This window comes from Mercenaria mercenaria, unplaced genomic scaffold (genome assembly GCF_021730395.1).
Source record: "Mercenaria mercenaria strain notata unplaced genomic scaffold, MADL_Memer_1 contig_4978, whole genome shotgun sequence".
NCBI lineage: Eukaryota > Metazoa > Mollusca > Bivalvia > Venerida > Veneridae > Mercenaria > Mercenaria mercenaria.
In genome coordinates this window covers 1-22,184 of record NW_026463251.1, presented here as the reverse complement: position 1 = coordinate 22,184, position 22,184 = coordinate 1, and the positions used below count along the sequence as shown (strand labels likewise).

The following is a 22,184-nucleotide window of genomic DNA, read 5'->3' as shown; positions in this document are numbered from 1 at the left end:
ATGAATTCAATCCTCTGTCAATTGTTTTGAATCAATGTGCCCTAGAATGCTGACCCCTAATTCAAGCAAGTCTTTAAAACTGGTATGTTTTCAGATAAAGAAATTGGTCAATGAAAGATTGTATGTTTATTGCTTGAATATGTTTGTCAAAATAACTACAATGCAGATTTTCTGTAGGCATGAGTATGCTATTTCAACCACTGAATTTGCTGTTACACCATACCTATTTTACCATAAAACTTCACAGCAATACTAACAAGAGGGTCATGATGACCCTGGATAGCTAACCTGAGTAATATCATCTACACAGACAAGTGTAAAAGATCAGGTAAGAAAGTCAAATATAACTTAGCATTGAAATCTTTTCCCAGTTTTGTGAACATGTTTCAAATGTCAAACTGATGCTAAAATATTAAGAAAGTAGGTCAGTAGGTCACATTCATGGTCACTGAAAGTCAGTTTTAAGATTGGTGCACAGGTACATGACACATACAAGAATTCCACCTATAGTATATATAAAGAGATACAATATCTAGCCATTGAGGGAAAATAAGCCCTGCCCCCTGGTGGCCATGTTTTTACCGAAACAGAACAGAACGGCTTTAGCAATTTTGGTAGAGGGTCACCTGGAGATCATTTCTACAAAATATTTTTGAAATCCGGCTAACAGTTTCTGAGGAGATTTTAAAAGATTTTCCTTTCGGTTGCCATGGCAACACAGTTCTAAATGGATTTTCATTCTTTGGGAAATTTTGAAAGGGATCATTCCTGTGAAGTTTGGTGTAAATCTGCCCAGTAGTTTTGAAGAAGATTGTTTTAGCAATTATTGACAGATATCAAGCGGTCACAAAAGCTCACCTTGAGCAATATGTTTCAAACTTTCAAAACATTTACAAACTAGAGCTATCACTAAAGGTGATGAATGTACCCCCCGCATGCCCTGACACAGTACATTGCAATTTGACGCACACAATATTGCATAATTATGTGGACTTTATGTATATAGACTGTATGTATACAGTATAGTAACAAAAAACAAAGTCCCATAACTATGCAGAATATTTATCTAAAAGAACGTAACATGCACCATGCACGACTAGGGTTGGTACTGATCACTTGTGTGAAGTTTCATTAAATTGTGTGCAAGGGTTTGGAAGATTAGGCGTGCACAAGATTGCATATGCAGACTGTATGTACATACTATGTTAACAAGAAACAAAGTCCCAAAACTCTGCAATTTTTGTTGTTGAAAGAACCTAACATGCCCCATGTACAACTACTGTTGTTACTGATCACTTCTGTGAATTTCATTAAATTGTGTCAAGGGGATGAGGAGAGATGGTGTGCACAAGATTGTGTCTATGTATATAGTATAGTAACAAAAAAACAAAGTCCCGTAACTCTGCAAAAAAAATTCTGAAAGAACCAAACATGCACCATGCACAACTACTGTTGTTACTGATCACTTGTATGAAGTTTCATTAAATTGTGTCAAGGGGATCAGGAGAGATGGTGCGCACAAAATTGTGTCTATGTATATAGTATAGTAACAAAAAACAAAGTCCCATAACTCTGCAATTTTTTTTTCTGAAAGAACCTAACATGCCCCACGCACAACTACTATTGTTACTGATCACTTGTGTGAAGTTTCATTAAACTGTGTCAAGGGGATGAGGAGAGATGGTGCGCACAAGATTGTGTCTATGTATATAGTATAGTAACAAAAAACAAAGTCCCGTAACTCTGCAAAAAAAATTCTGAAAGAACCAAACATGCCCCATGCACAACTACTGTTGTTACTGATCACTTGTGTGAAGTTTCATTAAATTGTGTCAAGGTCAAGAGGAGAGATGGTGCGCACAAGATTGTGTCTATGTATATAGTATAGTAACAAAAAACAAAGTCCCGTAACTCTGCAAAAAAAAATTCTGAAAGAATCTAACATGCCCCATGCACAACTACTGTTGTCACTGATCACTTGTGTGAAGTTTCATTAAATTGTGTCAAGGGGATCAGGAGAGATGGTGTGCACAAGATTGTGTCTATGTATATAGTATAGTAACAAAAAACAAAGTCCCGTAACTCTGCAATTTTTTTTCTGAAAGAACCTAACATGCCCCATGCACAACTACTGTTGTTACTGATCACTTGTGTGAAGTTTCATTAAATTGTGTCAAGGGGATGAGGAGAGATGGTGCGCACAAAATTGTGTCTATAGACGGACAGACAGACAGACAGACAACCTGAAACCAGTATACCCCCCTTACAACTTCGTTGTCGGGGGGTACAAAAATGCAATACGTAAGCTGACAATATTAGAAGTTATTCAATATCTACTTGAGCATAGTTGAAAACCTGTCAATATTGCAGACATCCTCTTTCCTTGAAGTAAATTAAATTCTAAATTCTACTAATAAACAAGAGTGTCAGAATGGACCTAGGTCACCACTCAGCTGAATAAACTATTAAGGATTATAACTGAATCAAAAGCCAACAATAAGTATGATGAAGATAGGGTAAATAGTAAATGAACTATTGCATGAACAAGAGGGCTATGATGGCCCTATATCGCTAACCTAGATACTATTGCTTTTAATGACAAGTACAAGTTCAATGTCACAGATACCAAACAAAGTGCACAAACGCTCAAGGATCCTACAAAGATCTGCCAAGTAGTTCATGGGAAAATGTCATTTAAAGATATTTCTAATTTCAGTTCAAGGCGTCAAGTGCCCCCATTTAAAGAAATTTAAAAGACAACATTAAAGGAACATTAGAGACCAAGATGATGGAGATCAGTCAAATGATTCATGAGAAGAAGTTGTTTAAACGCAATGTTAGCGCTAATGACCCCTGAAAAGGGCCAAGATGAGACCTTACAAGGATGTTACAAACAAAGTTTGAGCAAGACCCATCCAGAAGTTCATGAGAGTCATTTAAATCTTTTTCTATTTTTAGCTCTAGCTACCCCAAAAAGAGGCCCAATGGGGCCCATTGGAACAAATTTGAAAGGGAACCTTAAAAATGACTCTACCAACCAAGTTTGGTGAAGATTCATCAAGCGGTTCATGAAATTAAGTGGTTTAAATATACTTCTATTTTAAGCTCTAGAGACCCCTAAAAGGGGCCAAGTTCCCTCATTTTAACAAAATAAGGACTGGACCTTATAAACGATGTTACAGTTTGATAGAGATCCACCAAATGTTTCATGAGAAATCCTTTAAAGGTATTTCTATTCTTTAGCTACAGCAGGCCCTAAAAGGGGCTAAATGTCCTAATTTGAACAAATTTGGGAAAGGACCTCATAATGGTGCTACAGACCAAGCTTGATGAAGCTTCTGACAAGATTTTTTAAAGTTCCCACTAGAAACACACTGGGAATAGTGATCACTCCCCACCCCCCCACCACCCCCAATGCGGCAATGTTTTTTTGACAAATATGAACAATCCTGGTAGAGGGTCAAAAACAGCACATTCCTGTGAAATTATTATGTAATTGGGCAAACAGTTTCTGACAAGATTTTTTTTTTAAATTCCAATATATAAATGTAGGGAAAATAGACCATGCCTTCTAGCAGCCATATTTTTGGCTAAATTTGAGCAATCTTGTTAGAGGGTCACCAAAGGAACAATTTTGTCAAATTATATTGAAACTGGTTTCTGAGAAGAAGACTGTTCAAGTTTTTCATTTCTGTTATCATAGCACCAGAGTTCTGCATGGAATAAAATTCTTTGAACACTTAGGTAGAGGATCATCCAAGGAACATCCAGGCCAAGTTTCACCAACCATGTGGTTTCAGAGATGTCGCCTGAAGAAAAGTTTGACCAACACACAATAAGAGATCACAAAGCTCCCACTGAGCACTTTGTGCTCACGCAAGCTAACAATCGTGTAAAAGTAAACAGCAAATATTTAAGCTAAAAAAGTAACATATGAAAGAAATACCACTTAAAAGCCTGCATCTATCATTCTTTTCCAATTTCTTCTTCAACATTACTGAATAGTACCTTTTACAGTTATGTTAAAATTAATAGGATAAAACTTTCATCTTGATCAATGTCTGTAACAAAAATAAAATGAAACATTTGAACAACTTTCTTACAAGATAGTTCCTAAAGTAAACAATATGTATGTTCCTTTGTTTAATTTTTACAGATAAAGTTCTAGCAAATAATTATAATATTTTACATATTTTAAAAAAAGTAATGGTTTTGGTCATACCAAACTAACAACTGTAACAATTGTGTATGTTATTTGTCAAACTGTCAATGGTAACACCCATGATAATAAATGAAATCCTTTTCTTTACTACGGATATGGGTATGCCTTTGTTATGTAAACAGTTGGTAAAATTATTACAGTGTTATGTCAATACAACAGAAGTAATCGAGAGCACTGTCGGCAGGTACCAACATATGTCTGTAAGTGTTTGTCACTAGGCAATACGCAAGAAGAGTTATGGTTCATGGCTTTCTTACTCAAGCAAATTTACAGTATTAAAAATTTATTGACATGCTTTTTGAAAGATATCCTAATTAATTACCAAACATAGTTTGCAGACTCAAGTAAACCGTTCATAATGTTTTTGAAATCGATAAAGAAAATCAACATTCTTCTTGCTTTTTTACCAATATCTAGCACTTATTTCCCCTAACATATACAATTTTCAGTGTCATATATACATTCTATGCCAAACTTGGTTGAAATGAAAATGTTGAAAAACTAGAAAATGATTTTGTAGAAAAGCACACGTCTCCCCCAAAGCACAGTGAGCAATAAGCAAGAAGTCAATAGCGCACAGGAGTGAAAATCAAATAGACACTGGTGGTCGGCTTAGTGACTGAAATGCAATAGAGATCATCTACTCGGCATGTCCAATCATCCCATGAAGTTTCAATGTTCTGGGTCAAGTGTTTCTCAAATTTTGGATTGGAAACGGTTTTTCATGTTCTGGCCCCTGTGACCTTGACATCTGATTGAGTGACTCCAAAATCAATTGGGGTCATCTACTCTGTATGTCCAATCATCCTATGAAGTTCCAACATTCTGGGTCAAGTGGTTCTGAAGTTATTGATTGGAAAGGGTTTTCCATGTTCAGACACATGACCTTGACCTTTGACGAGTGAACTAAGCCCTATCACCCTGTGAAGTCTGAAGGTTCTAGGTCAAATGGTTCTCCAGTTATTGACTGGAAATGAAGTATGATGGATGAACGGACTGGGCAAAAACAGTATTTTTCCCCCAGACATAATTTAACCCCAACTGTTAGAGAGTAGATTTGAACAATACCTAATGCTGATTTGAGCTGCAATCGTCTTCATAGTTCTTGTTTCTTCTGTGACATAAATACCAGAAAACTAAGTTCTGTGTCTAAACACATTGCCAATGTGTCTAATAAATAAACTGATGACCAAATTAAAGAAATGTTATATCAAACACAACTTAAGTTGAAATACATTGTATAAAGATTATTATCTGCTACCAATATAAACAACCATACATCACAGCTTTCAGCGTTCCAAGTAATGTTAATACTTCAGAAATAAAACATTATATTTATAAGTAAAATCATTTTACAAATTTGCTCCATGGATATCATTTTGGAAACTAAATAAACTTTTACCCTTGTGACATAAATGATCCAGAAGTCAGCCAGATATAGCAATAAATACAATTTAACCAACAGATTACTACAAACATTTATTTATAAAACATTCTAACATGACCCAATTTGTTCCATTAAATAAAAACAAGAGGACCATGATGGTCCTGACTCGCTCACCTGTCCCCACATGAACTGGGTATGACGTCGTTTTTTCTATTATTTGACATAGTGACCTAGTTTTAGAGCTCATGTGAACTAGTTCTGAACTTGACCTAGATATCATCAAGAAAAAAATTTTGACCAATTTTCGTGAAGATCCACTGAAAAATATGGCCTCTAGAGAGGTCACAAGGTTTTTCTATTATTTGAAATAATGAACTAGTTTTTGAAGGCATATAACCCAGTTTTGTACTTGACCTAGATATCATCAAGGTGAACATTCTGACCAATTTTCATGAAGATCCATTGAAAAATATGGCCTCTAGAGAGGTCAAAAGATCTTCCTATGTTGAGACCTAGTGACCTAGTTTTTGACAGCAGTTGGCCGGGTTTCAAACTTGACCTAGATATCATCAAGATGAACATTCAGACCAACTTTCATACAGATCCCAGAAAACTATGGCCTCTAGAGTGGTCACAAGGTTTTTCTATTATTTGACCTACTGACCTAGTTTTTGAATGCATGTGACCCAGTTTCAAACTTGACCTAGATATTATCAAGATGAACATTCTGACCAATTTTCATGCAGATCCCATGAAAAATATGGCCTCTAAAGAGGTCACAAGGTTTTTCTATTTTTAGACGTACTGACCTAGTTTTGACCGCATGTGACCCAGTTTCGAACTTGACCTAGATATCATAAAGGTGAACATTCTCACCAATTGTCATGAAGATCCATTGAAAAATATGGCCTCTAGAGAGGTCAAAAGATCTTTCTATGTTGGGACCTTGTGACCTAGTTTTTGACAGCAGTTGACCCGGTTTCAAACTTGACCTAGATATCATCAAGATGAACATTCAGACCAACTTTCATACAGATCCCATGAAAACTATGGCCTCTAGAGTGGTCACAAGGTTTTTCTATTATTTGACCTACTGACCTGGTTTTTGAATGCATGTGACCCAGTTTCAAACTTGACCTAGATATTATCAAGATGAACATTCTGACCAATTTTCATGCAGATCCCATGAAAAATATGGCCTCTAAAGAGGTCACAAGGTTTTTCTATTATTTGACTTATTGACCTAGTTTTTGACCGAACGTGACCCAGTTTCGAACTTGACCTACATATCATCAAGATGAACATTCTGACCAATTTTCATACAGATCCCATGAAAAATATGGCCTCCAGAGAGGTCACAAGGTTTTTTAATTATTTGACCTAATGACCTAGTTTTGAATCGCACATGACCCAGTTTCAAACCTGACTTAGATATCATCAAGGTGAACAATCTGGCCAATTTTCATGAAGATCCCATGAAAAATATTGCCTCTAGGGAGGTCACAAGAATTTTCTATTTTTAGACCTACTGACCTAGTTTTGGATCGCAGTTGACCCAATTTCGAACTTGACCTAGATATCATCAAGATGAACATTCTGACCAATTTTCATGCAGGTCCCATGAAAAATATGGCCTCTAGAGAGGTCACAAGGTTTTTCTATTATTTGACCTACTGACCAATTTTTGGATCGGACGTGACCCAGTTTCGAATTTGACCTAAATATCATCAAGATGAACATTCTGACCAATTTTCATGCAGATCCCATGAAAAATATGAGCTCTAGAGAGGTCACAAGGATTTTCTATTATTTGACCTACTGACCTAGTTTTTGACAGCAGTTGACCCGGTTTCAAACTTGACCTAGATATCATCAAGATGAACATTCTGATCAATTTTCATACAGATCCAATGAAAAATATGGCCTCTAAAGAGGTCACAAGGTTTTTCTATTATTTGACCTACTGACCTAGTTTTGGACCGGACGTGACCCAGTTTCGAACTTGATCTAGATATCATCAAGATGAACATTCTGACAAATTTTCATGCAGATCCTATGAAAAAATATGACCTCCAGAGAGGTCACAAGGATTTTCTATTATTTGACCTACTGACCTAGTTTTTGAAGGCACGTAACCCAGTTTCGAACTTGACCTAAATATCATCAAGGTGAATATTCAGACCAACTTTCATAAAGATCTTTTGAAAAATATGGCCTCTAGAGAGGTCACAAGGTTTTTCTATTTTTAGACCTACTGACCTAGTTTTTGATTGCACGTGACCCAGTTTCAAACTTGACCTAGATATCATCAAGGTGAACATTCTGACCAACTTTCATAAAGATCCCATTAAAAATGTGACCTCTAGAGTGGTCACAAGCAAAAGTTTACAGACGCACGCACGCACGGACGATGGACGCAGCACGATCACAAAAGCTCACCTTGAAAACAGGCAAATATTTTGTGGATGTAGTCAATTGATGCAGATAGTAATCTTTGATATTGGGTTAGAATAGAAATTATATATATCTAACGTGATATTTTTCCTTGAATAAAATCAGTGTTGTTCTGAAATATATTATTAAAGCACTAGGGCTGCAACCGCGTGACATAATTCCTTAACATCGGAACACCAAACAAATGATTTCATTAAATGATAAAATCACTGTTTGGCATGTTTTTATAATTATTTCTTAAGCAATGTTACAATGAATATTTGCTCAAACACAATTATATCAACTGAAATGAAAGCTGCAAACAAAGCAAACACTGAACACTTCAAAGATATGATTAAAACATTTAATTATCTTCTGTAATGAGTATTTTAACTATTCTTTGTTACAGAGCAATAAAATTGAACTTTTAGTGTCTCAGTGATATATTACCCTGTTGGAAACAGATGCAGACAAACTGTTACACTCATGATAAAAACTTGATAATCATTTATGTTTCAATATTATTTATTGGTATTTAATATTATACCACTTTAAAACTTTTCACAAAACATTTCTAGGCCTATCTGATTTAGTTCATACACCAAATTTCCTGTAACCTTTTGCTGCTTTGTTATCATGTTGTGAACTCTCATCCTTGTGGAACTGTTCTTTTATCTTTTCAACAGCTTTCTGCAATTTCCCTCCTTTAGGCATCTTTTTTAAAGTAAGTTCATCCTTGAAAATGTCATAGAAAACTATATCTTCTTCTTCAGTCCATTTTCTTTTCATCCCCCTTTCTACTGAAAAACAATAAGCATAAAAGTATTTTCCATAAATTGCCAAATCCATCATATTATATGTCTAAATATCAAAATTTCCAATTCATTAATGACCCTACCTATGTGTCCAAACAGAATGCCCCTACAACTTGATATTAATGATGTTGGATTTGACCATTATGTGTAATCTTTCCATTTGAGTTAGAGGTATAGGAGTTTGTGCCAAGTTATTTGAATTTCCATATATCATATACACTTCAATGTTGTTGACCTGACAAAAAATTGACAAAAAAAATCTTTTGACTTCCAAGGGTGATCTTGACCTTTGAGCAAGGGATCTCAGTCTTGTATGTGATACATAGTCTTGTTATGGTGAATGTTTGTTTCATGTTATTCGAATATCAATCAATGCATGGCAAAGTTATTGACCAGACAAGAAAAATGACCTAAAACTAGGTTTTTGTCACAAAAATATATGTCTCCCGCCTATGTATACCTTTAGGTCTGGCGGCGATTTTGTGCAGCGAAGCAGAATGTGTCAGCGACATGCAAAACTAGACTTAGTACTGATCACTCCTGTGAAGTTTCGTCGAAATCTAACCAACAGTTTGACCTATGAAAGCCGGACAAAATTTTTCTATTTTTTGCTCTGGTGGCCATTTTGCGCAGTGAAGCGGAACGTTCCAGTGAAATGCAAAACTCAGATTGGTAGTGAACATTCCTGTGAAGTTTCGTCGAAAAACAGCGAGCAGTTTGACCTGTGAAAGCCAGACAAGATTTTTCTATTTTTAGCTCTAGTGGCCATTTTGTGCAGCCAAGCGGAACATGTCAGCGATAGCATAAGTAGGCTTGATAGTGATCATTCCTGTGAATTTTCGCCAATATCTGCCCAGAAGTTTGACCTGTAAAAGCCAGACAAGATTTTTCTTTTTTTAGCTCTGGTGGCCATTTTGTGCAATGAAGCAAAATGTGCCAATGATATGCACAAGTAGGCTTGGTACTGATCCCTCCTGTGAAGTTTTGTCAAAATCCAGCCAGCACTTTGACCTGTGAAAGCCTGACAAGATTTTTCTATTTTTAGCTCTGGTGGCCATTTTGTGCAGCCAAGCAGAACGTGCCAGCGATATGCATAACTAGGGTTGGTACTGATCACTCCTGTGAAGTTTCGTCAAAATCCAGCCAGCAGTTTGACCTGTGAAAGCCGGACAAGGTTTTTTCTATTTTTAGCTCTGGCAGCCAATTTGTACAGTGAAGCGGAATGTGCCGGCGATATGCACAACTAGACTTGGTACTGATCACTCCTGTGAAGTTTCGTCGAAATCTGGCGAGGAAAATTATAGTTAGTAATATTACTACCACAATGGTAATCATTATGAAAATAGCAATCATTATGAAAATAGTTCAGTAATGAATAAATTGAGTATATTGCATTGTGTTTCAACTGTGTAGGTTTACCAGGGTTGCCACTTAGTTGAGAAAATGAAATTCCCTGACTAAACCATACTTTTCACTGACCATTACCACCATATTTTTGCGGCCTCCTCCCCTCTACAGCCGTCCAATCAACTCTTTTATATTATATGCTCTGGAGGCAATGGTTGCAAAGCCTTTCAATCTTCTAAATTCAGAAGTTAACATAAAAAGCAAAATTAATTCAAACACATTTAAATTATGTTTATACACAATTACACCAAAATGTGTTTAGAAATACTTATAAATACTGCTTGAAGACTGCCAAAGCCAATGAACATTTTAAACATCGGCCCAAAATTTCATTTTTCCCTGTCTTTTCCCTGACATTTCTAGAATTTCATTTTACTCGTAGTATAGTAACAAAAATCAAAGTCCGATAACTGTGCAGATTTTTTTTCTGAAAGAACCGAACATGCACCATGCACAACTAGGGTTACTACTGATCACTTGTGTGAAGTTTCATTATTTAATTGTGTACATAATTTCAGGAGATTTAGTGCACACAAAATTGCATATGCAGACACTATGTATATAGCAACAAAGCCCCGATACTCTGCAATATTCTTTCTGAAAGAACCTAACATGCACCATTCATAACTATGTACAGTAGTTATTGATCACTTGTATGAAGTATGAAGTTTCATTAAATTGTGTCAAGGGGATGAGGAGAGATGGTGCGCACAAGATTGTGACTTAGTTGCCATTTGGACGACTACTGTAAAACACCTTTTATTCGCGAGAATTTAATTTTCGCTAATATTCGCGAGGTTAAGTACTCGCGAATTCAAAGTGACCGCGAAAAATAGCTTTACATGTTCGTGTCTATCCGAAATTCGCTGATGTCTGAAATAGTGTCTGAACGATAAATGTTCGCACTTACGAAATTCAGTTATTGTGATTTTGCGTGATTCCACCATGGTTCAACAAGTACGGTTAAATGACTATATTATATACAAAATATACATGTATACAGCAAAGTATAATCTTTATTATTTAATAGAAAACATTTATCCAATTCATGACGTATCTATCAGCAGAAGGGAAGAAACTAACGGTGTTACTGTACATGACCGCTCAAACAAAGTTATCTTCCATTACAATACTATAGTACATGTACTAAGTACTAGTAATTCTAAATTGAGCTGTGACGTGAATTCCAGCCTGAATCCAGCCACGCTGTACCATATCAATGTCATTCTCAATTTTCTGCATGGTTTTAACAAGCCATTTAGCGTGCAGTGGTTTCACAGTGGACAAGCGCAAATCAGCATTTACAGAGTCAATGTTACTATCCTTTAATTGGACGGCGGTTTCGTTAGCATAAAACTCCTCAAAACACGCTTTCATGTACGACTTGAATTTGGCATGCATACACGCAATTATTTTTCACGCCTAACGAAACAGTTTCCCTTTTCAAAAGACGAAAATGATTATTATACAAAATGTACCATTGTTTACCAATTTTACAATGGTTTACACTTTTTTCAAAACTGAAAGAAACTGTGAAAAGTTTGCAATGATTGGGTGCATAATAAATGTTCAAAGATCAAGCGTTCATTGTAAATATGGAGTCCCAGTCGAGCCATGATATTTTTTAGTTTAAACTTATTTATTTTACCTGTTTTGAACCTTTTTCTTCCATCGTCCATGAGCTCACCGGCAAGTAATTACATTGCGATTATAGCCGGTTTCAAACCCATTCTGATACTTCTAACACTTGTAAACGTTACGGATATTAAAGCTACGTAATAACAAAAAAAGGAACAATTTATTGACGACTATACAACAGTGAGCACATATCAGATATTAAAGGCTTTAATCTGCTATCAATAAAGAGCGTAACACGCACTAGCGGACCGGAGAATAAACTTTTAACAGTGACGTCATACAGGTACCATAATTGCAGAAAGTAACCGAATGCAGTCGTACTTCCGGTTTTCATCCGGATTCACATTCGCGAATTTAAAATTACCACTTTAACATCGCGAATTTAAGATTTCGCGAAATAATAAAATGCCAAAAATCGGGACAAATTCGCGAAATAAAGATCTCGCGAATTTAAAGTGTTTTACAGTATGTCTTCGCTTCTGCAAGCAGACTCAACAACAAAGGGAAGTAATTCTATTACTATTAGTGACAAATGCCCCCGAAGCGTGCCCAAGAATGTGCAAAAAATGCCAGAATAGTTTAGGTATGAATCATTTTGTGACCTTGAGGTTGACCTGAGAGACCCATGTCATAAGCGCCACACACTTAAATATGGTTAATATTTGTGTCAAATTATTTTCAAATACCTTGATAAAGGCCGAGTTATGGACCAGACAAGAAACAGACCATGTTAACCTTTGACTTCTAAGTGTGACCTTGACCTTAGTGCTAGGCGTCCGGATCTTGCGCATGGCATGTCGTCTTATTATGGGGAATATCAATGCCAAGTAATTTCAAAATCTCTTGATGAATAGCAGAGTTATGAAGCGGACACGAAAAAGACCCTGTTAACCATTGACTTCTAAGTGTGACCTTGACCTTAAAGCTAGGGGTACGGATCCTGTGCATGACAATTTGATTTATTTTGGGGAATATATCTGCCACTTAATTTCAAAATCCCTTGATGAATGGCAGAGTTAGAAGCGGACAGGAAACAGACCCTGTTAACATTTGACTTGTAAGTGTGACCTTGACCTTGGAGCTAGGCTCTGGGTTTTGTGCATGACACATTGTCTCATTATGGTGAACATTTATGCCAAGTTATATCAAAATTACCTTTTCCTTCCCACAGTCTTTCCCATTTGTCCATTACTTCATCTACTTCTTCATAATCATCATCATCATCTCCATCTTCTTCACTTTCTGATTCGTAGTCAAGGTCATTAAGTTCATCAAAACTGCTTCCATCTTCACCATCAATGACGGCTTCTGCAATAAACCAATACATACTGAATGTCTGCTCTATTTTAAACAAGTGACCGAGTATTGCAGTGGCAACACAGAAGTCCCCTACTGGTGGAAAGCTTTATTGGTGTTTGTACTTTGTGGTTGTTGGCAACAGTGTTTGTTAACCACATTGAATTGATATGCAAAGAAACTGGAGCATTTGCACTGTCCTGCACAAAAAAATTCATTACTGTAGCTTCAAAAACAGAAATATTTCTGTGCATGATAAAGGTACAAAGTTCTGCAGACAATTAATGGATTCTTTAATTTTTCTTGAATGATCAACTAATTCCAAATTTTTGAAATCTCCATAGCCCTAATTTATACAGTGTCTTTACCATCTAGACATCAAGAACCTCATTATTAGTATCAGACTTAAATGTGACATTTTAAAGATAAATTTGTGTTACCTTCCCCCAAGGAAGACTTTCCAACCCATAATCATACAGAATCTCTTCATCAATACTGATATTCCTGGAAAAAATAAAACGGGTATACATAATACTTTCATTCACTTTGTCCATCCAATGGTGCATTTATGTTTATCTTTGCATACTGAACAAGGCAGTCTCAAAGACAGGTATAGTCAGTGCAAACCTGGATTTCTAAGGAGCTGAACATCTGCCCATTTGAAAGAAGGAAAAAAATCCCTGAAGAATAATGTAGTTAAATAGTATGCAACAGTATTGTGTAAGATGTTCATTCAACTCAAATGTGGGCAGACACCAGTTATAATGCCACAAGTATTAACCTTCAGCTATGACCTGACCTTGACCTGACAGATCAGGATTATTGCTAATATCTCTAAGGTCAAGATTTAACTCACATTTGATGAAGTTCCTTTTAGGAGTTAAAAAGACAAAGCAGACACAAAATTTCATGGCATAATGTTAACCTTGAATTGTGATGTTGACCATGAACATGCACAGCTGGATGATGGTTTATGCACATGGTCTCAATGAGGTGAACATTTGACTCAACTTTGATGAAATTCCTTTCAAGAGATTTGGCGAGGACACAAAATCATAAGGCTCAATAAGTTTACCTTGAGTTAAAACCTTGACCTTGAACTGGCTTCTGCACATATTCTCAATGAGGTGAACATAAATTTTCACCCAAGAGATATAATTCCTTTCAGAGGTTTAAGAGATATAAAGCAGACACAAAATAACATAGCTCAATAAATTGAACCAGAGTTGTGACCTTGACATTGGAATGGCACTACTGGGTCATGTCTTTTGCACATAGTCTCAATGAAAACTGACCAAAGTTTGCTGGAATTCCTTTCAGAGGTTCAGGAGATATGGAGTGGTATCGAAATGCTTCAGTCGAATGGACTGACATTCTTATGAACTGATTTTACATGGCTAACCTTTTGTTCTCTGATCTATTTTTTTGAGCCACATAAACCTTAAAGCTGTAATAAGGTACCCAGGATACATGCAAAGAATTTTATACATCATACAATAAACTAGAAATGTTTCCATGGGACACGGATGCCCTGCAATAGGCTTTTGCAATATAATGCATGTAATTTGATCAGAACAAAAATTAAGCTGAATAAGAGTTGTCACTATTAACGAAAAATGTCCTAGAATGCTACTGTTATCTGCACAAAATATGCCAGAATAGTTTAGGTATGAATCATTTTGTGACCTTGACCGTGACTTGACAGACACGGGTCATAAGTGCAACACACCTTCTCAATATGGTTAACATTTGTGTCAAATTATTTTCAAATCCCTTGATAAATGGCAGGTTTATGGACCAGACAAGAAACAGACCATGTTAACCTTTGACTTCTAAGTGTGACCTTGCTTCAAGCTAGTGGTCCGGGTCTTGCACATGGCACATTATCTCATTATAGGGAATATTTATGCCAAGTAATTTTAAAATCTCTTCATAATTTATCATTACATTATCATGTAACTCTATGTGACAAAATAACTGGCATATAAAAAGGAGCTTTGTTTTATATAAACATTTGTATGCCCAATTAGCTATCTTCAAGCCTTGGATATGCCTCATTTTCAGTCATATTTATTTGCTAGTGCATACACTTCTGATCAGTCACTTGGCCGCATACAAAGCTTGACCATATAAAAATTTTTTTTTTTTTTTTTACATATACATGGCCAATTGGTGGCACTTCCTTGTTTTTCTCATCTACTATTGTATATTGTTTCTACATTGTTTTTTGTTGCCTCATAATATATGTTATACCTAACAGTATAAGCAATAACCACAGAAACACCTCAGGGACAATATACCCTAGGTCTTTACACCTCCCTTATGTATGTCTATTGTGTAGGCCATAATAATTATGGATTATTCAAGTTATAACTGATTGTGTCTGGCACACTTATAATTGATAATTAACACAAAGTTAACAGAACATTACCACACTATGTCCAAACTTAATCTACTTTGATGGTAAATTGACTACTAATACACTGAATTTATTTTTTATTTTGTTGGCTTTAATGTCACACTATCAGTACATTGAAATGCTGTTAAAGAAACAGAAATTGTGTCACACTTTATGCATGTTTGGGTTTTATTGCATTATTTCAGATTGGAGGTATTGAAACTTGGTGACAGACTGCTGTTAATTTACTGATCTAGAAATTTTTTTATCACACCTCGGCAAGATTCTGGATACGAAATTTATATTTATGACGCTAGACCATTTAATAATTAAAGAATGACTTTTCTGGTCTTTAACAGACATATATATATACCCATATTCTATGTCGGATGTGGAAGGAGCTGAAGTTTGTGCAGTGTGGGCTTCATTTATGTCAAATATTTTTTTAGGGAATAATAGAGCCGAAATATGAAAATGTGTCCGGAAAATGGTTCCAAACCAGTAGTCCATAAATTACCGGGGATGAAAATATCGCATTAATATATTGAGCTACTTTTTTAAAAGTATTTCTTGTTCTTTTCAGCTTAAGCACAACGGCCAGGTCAATTCACATGCCTGATCTCCCTCGATTTTATCGGGAGATATCATCAATATGTTATAAGTGCAGACTAATTTACCAAACGAGGTAGTTAGCCTGCGCATATAACAAATTTAAATAAGGTTGCCCGATTTACAAATCGTTTCACATATAGCAAATTGTTTTTTTGCGCTGCACTTGGTTATATACACGTAACATAGATATATTTATTTTTTGTAGACGCTCAACACAAATTCTTGCATACCAGACGAGGATTTCCGGTCTTTTACCGGTGCTGGAAAAATCCATCTTAAACCCCAGAATGTTAGATGACTCTCGTGCTGTAAATGAGATATTACGAATTACATATATGTAGAAGATTTATGTAGTAATTTATATATTATTTAAAGAACGAAATAAAAATCCAATACCTTGGCAGTTCCTTTTTATTCCTGGTAGTATATTTTTCGATTCAAAAAACATTATTTTATCAAAAATTCATAAAAACGTTACGCTACAACTGATAAAACAAAACCAGAACTAAACATTGTTATTTGTCTTTGAAACGTCATGACGTCTTTCCTGTTTATGGACGTTGGTTTCCTGCACTTTGTTTAAATACGCTGCTATGAGAATCAGTTCTAAAACAAACCTGTTTGATTGATTTATTATTATTATTTCTTGAAATCGGTATGCAAGAAAAAAATTCTGTCACTGGTTATAGGTGCAGATGGAAATATCCGGCTCTTGGGTAACTGTTTAGGCGGTAACTCGGCAGGAGCCTCGTTACCACCTAAACAGTTACCCTCGATGCTGGATATTCCAATCTGCACCTACAACCAGTGAAAGAATCTTATAATATACAAGAGGGCCATGATGGCCCTATATCGCTCACCTGTTATCATTGCACTTGAGGACAAGAAGGTCCTCAGAAAAAATATCTAAGTCCAAAGGACAGTAACAACAAAGGGAAGAAATTTAACCAAAAAGAAAAAAAAAATCTTAAAAGGTACAAATATGTCACAATACACCTAAAAATTGGAGGTACTATCCATGTTATATCACAGAAAAGTGGTCTCAGTTTTTTCCCTACGGCCAATAATAAAAAAGTAACTAAAGGTACAGATATGTTAAAATACACCTACAAATTGGAGGTACCATCCATGTTGTACCACAGAAAAGTGGTCTCGGTTTTTCCCAATGGCCAATAATAAAAAAAGTTACTAAAAATAAGCTATTTATAGTAACGTAAAAGGGAAGTAATTAAAAAACAAGAGCTGTCTCCATAGGATGACACATGCCCCCGATGGCACTTTGAATGAATAGTTATGGCCGATGTTAGAGTTTAGGACCTTTGACCTATGGAGCTGGGTCTTGCGCGCGACACGTCGTCTTACTGTGTCACACATTCATGCGTAGTTATTTTAAAATCCATGCATGAATGACAATGATATGGACCGGACACGCCCATCAATGCACTATCATGAAAAATGACCTTTAATGTTTAAGTGTGACCTTGACCTTTCAGCTACTGACCTGGGTCTTGCGTGCGACACGTCGTCTTACTGTGGTACACATTCATGCCAAGTTATTTGAAAATCCATCCATCGATGACAAAGATATGGACCGGATACGCCCATCAATGCACTATCCTTTAACATCTAAGTGTGACCTTGACCTCTGAGCTACGGACCTGGGTCTTACGTGCGACACGTCATCTTACTGTGGTACACATTCATGCCACGTTATTTGAAAATCCATCCATCGATGACAAAGATATGGACCGGACACGCCCATCAATGCACTATCCTTTAACGTCTAAGTGTGTCCTTGACCTTTGAGCTACGGACCTGGGTCTTGCGCGCGACATGTCGTCTTACTGTGGTACACATTCATGCCAAGTTATTTGAAAATCCATTTATCGATGACAAAGATATGGACCGGACACGCCCATCAATGCACTATCCTTTAACGTCTAAGTGTGACCTTGACCTTTGAGCTACGGACCTGGGTCTTGCGCGTGACACGTCGTCTTACTGTGGTACACATTCATGCCAAGTTATTTGAAAATCCATCCATCGATGACAAAGATATGGACCGCACACGCCCATCAATGCACTATCCTTTAATGTCTAAGTGTGACCTTGACCTTTGAGCTACGGACCTGGGTCTTGCGCGTGACACGTCGTCTTACTGTGGTACACATTCATGCCAAGTTATTTGAAAATCCATCCATTGATGACAAAGATATGGACCGGACACGAAAATTGCGGACAGACTGACAGACCGACAGACTGACAGACGGACAGACGGTTCAAAAACTATATGCCTCCCTTCGGGGGCATAAAAAAAATTATTGTAAGTGAAGAAAAGAAGGATCTGCCGAATAAATCTGTTGACATAAATGAAATTTCAGATCAGTATCTTCATTAGTTACGGAGATATACCCATTTTAATTTGAAATAAAGGGAGGTAATTTGACATAAAATCAGTCCATAGTTATCTACCCTGATTGGCTCAGTCCAACTAATGACAATAATGAAATTTCAAATAAGTACTATAAGTACTTAATGATATAAATCCATTTTGATTACAATCAGGGGAGGTAATCAGATATAAAATAACTCTGAACCTACTCTTGGATCGGATTTGTCATGGAATCCAAGAATTATTGTTGTTGAAGTTATTTTGGAAGTTTGTATCAAATAAAACCATAAATGAAGTCTCTATATGGCTGCAAAAGTCAAAATAGCCAATTTTGGACCTTTGAGGGGCCATAACTCTGGAACCCATGAAGGAATCTGGCCAGTTCAAGAAAGGAACCAAGATCTTGTGGTGATACAAGTTGTGTGCCAGTTTGGTTAAAATCGAATCATAAATGAAGCTGCTATTGTGCAGACAAGGTCAAAATAGCTAATTTTGGCCCTTTCAGGGGCCATAACTCTGGAACCCATAACGGAATCTCACCAGTTCAAGAAAGGAACCAAGATCTTATGGTGATACAAGTTGTATGCCAGTTTGGTTAAAATCAAATCATAAATGAAGCTGCTATTGTGCAGACAAGGTCAAAATAGCTAATTTTGGCCCGTTCAGGGGCCATAACTCTGGAACCCATAATGGAATCTGGCCAGTTCAAGAAAGGAACCAATATCTTATGGTGATACAAGTTGTGTGCCAGTTTGGTAAAAATCAAATCATAAATAAAGCTGCTACTATGCAGACAAGGTCAAAATAGCTAATTTTGGCCCTTTCAGGGGCAATAACTCTTGAACCTATAATGGAATCTGTCCAGTTAAAAAAAGGAACCGAGATCTTATGGTGATACAAGTTGTGTGCAAGTTTGGTAAAAATCAAATCATAAATGAAGCTGCTATTGTGCAGACAAGGTCAAAATAGCTAATTTTGGCCCTTTCAGGGGCCATAACTCTAGAACCCATAATGGGATCTGGCCAGTTCAAGAAAAGAACCAAGATCTTATGGTGATACAAGTTGTGTGCAAGTTTGGTTAAAATAAAATCATAAATGAAACCTCTATCGTGCAGACAAGAAATTGTGGACGGACGACTGACGGACGGACGGACGACGGACGAAGGGCGATCACAAAAGCTCACCCTGTCACTATGTGACAGGTGAGCTAAAAATGAATTGAAATACATGAAAACCAACAGCATTATCATTGGCATTTCCCCAAATAAATTTTAACTGGTTTGTAGTTGTTTTAAGAATTACTGTAATGCTGGTTCAAAATGCTGTCAAGTTCAGATATGCTCATTCTTTTCAAATGTACTTATTATTACAGTATTCTAAATAATAACTTTTTTTTAAAGTTTAAAACATATTGTGCATTGTATTTGATCACCTTAGAATTAGTCAAATATTGTGAAGAGAAGAAACAAACAAGAGGGCCATGATGGCCCTATATCGCTCACCTGTTATCATTGCACTTGAGGACAAGAAGGTCCTCAGAAAAGATATCTCAGTCCAAAGGACAGGAACAACAAAGGGAAGAAATTTAACCAAAAAGAAAAAAAAAATTCTTACAAGGTATAGATATGTCAAAATACACCTAAAAATTGGAGGTATCATCCATGTTGTACCACAGAAAAGTGGTCTCGGTTTTTCCCTACGGCCAATAATAAAAAAGTTACTAAAAATAAGCTATTTAAAGTAACGTAAAAGGGAAGTAATAAAAAAACAAGGGTGCCAGAATGTCACAATATACGCCCGTCACAGCAAATTTGTTTACACTAGCACCTGTATTTGCAAATGGAATTTTAATTTTCTAGTTGTTTACAATGTTGTTTTTTTTTAGAAATTATTGTAATTCTTTTATTTTTCTAAGTCCACAAAAAAAATCCTTACCAGGTAGAGATACCTTAAAATACACCCAAAATTTGAAAGTAACATCAATGTTGTACCACAGAAAAGTGGTCTTGGTTTTTCCCTACGGTCAATTATAAAAAAGTTACAATGTAAGTTATTGATAGTAACAACTAAGAGAAGTTAATCTTTAAATCGAAAAAAAAAAAAAAAAAAAAAAAAAAAAATCGAAAAAAAAAAATTACAAGTCCACACAAAAATCCTTACCAGGTAGAGATAGCTCAAAATTCACCTCAGAATTGGATGTAACATGCATGTTGTACTACAGAAAAGTGGTCTCGATTTTTCCCTACGACTTGTAATGAAAAAGTTACAATATAAGCTATTTATAGTAACAGCAAAGGGAAGTAATTCAAAAGAAGGGACCAGTGCATGACACTCCGTCTCATGATGGTGTACAATTGTGCCAAGTTACATCAAAATCCCTCCATGCATGAAGAAGAAATGCTCCGGACAAAGTCATTCTTGTATCTGACCTTTGACCTTTAAGTGTGACCTTGACCTTAGACCGAGGGATCTGGTTCTTGCGCATGACACTCCATCTGATGCTTGTGAACATTTGTGCCAAGTTGTATCAAAATCCCTCAATGCATGAAGAAGAAATGCTCCGGACAAAGTTTTCATTCTTGTATCCTTGACCTCTAAGTGTGACCTTGACCTTACCCCTAGGGACCTGGTTCTTGCGCACGACACTCCATCTCATGATGGTGAACAATTTTGCCAAGCTATATCAAAGTCCTTTCATGCATGAAGAAGATATGCTCCGGACAAAGTTTTCATTCTTGTATCCTTTGACCTCTAAGTGTGACCTTGACCTTAGACCTAGGGACCTGGTTCTTGCGCATGACACTCCCTCTCATTAAGGTGAACAACTGTGCCAAGCTACATCAAAATCATTCCATGCATGAAGAAGATATGCTCCGGACAAAGTCATTCTTGAATTTTTCATTCTTGTATCCTTTGACCTCTAAGTGTGACCTTGACCTTAGACCTACGGACCTGGTTTTTGCGCATGACACTCCGTCTTATGATGATGAACAATTGTGCCAACTTTCATCAAAATCCCTCCATGCATGAAGAAGATATGCTCCGGACAAAGTCATTCTTTAATTTGACCTTTGACCTCTAAGTGTGACCTTGACCTTAGACCTAGGGACCTGGTTCTTGCGCCTGACACTCCGTCTCATGATAGTGAACAACTGTGCCAAGTTTCATCAAAATCCCTCCATGCATGTAGAAGATATGCTCCGGACAAGGTCTGTGGACGCCGCCCGCCCGCCCATCCGCCCGCCAGGGGCGTTCCCATAATACGTCCCGTTTTTCAAACGGGCGTATAAAAAATAAATTGTAAGTGAACAAAAGAAGGATCTGCCAAATAAATCTGCTGACATAAATGAAATTTCAGATCAGTATCTTCATTAGTTACGGAGATATACCCATTTTAATTTGAAATAAAGGGAGGTAATTTGACATAAAATCAGTCCATAGTTATCTACCCTGATTGTCTCAGTCCAACTCATAACAATAATGAAATTTCAAATAAGTCCTGTAAGTACTTACTGATATAAATCCATTTTGATTACAATCAGGGGAGGTAATCAGATATAGAATAACTCTGGAACCTACGATTG

At 36.5% G+C, this 22,184-nt stretch overlaps 1 long non-coding RNA gene across 1 annotated transcript; it reads right to left on the bottom strand.

The window, feature by feature from the left end:
- Positions 1-765: 765 nt before the first annotated feature.
- On the bottom strand, positions 766-15,345 carry LOC123546351 (uncharacterized). Its single transcript, XR_008369585.1, has 4 exons — positions 13,639-15,345; positions 13,058-13,210; positions 2,109-8,842; positions 766-1,256 (listed from the first exon to the last, which is right to left on the bottom strand). It is a non-coding gene; the product is annotated as an uncharacterized LOC123546351 (long non-coding RNA).
- Positions 15,346-22,184: the final 6,839 nt, after the last annotated feature.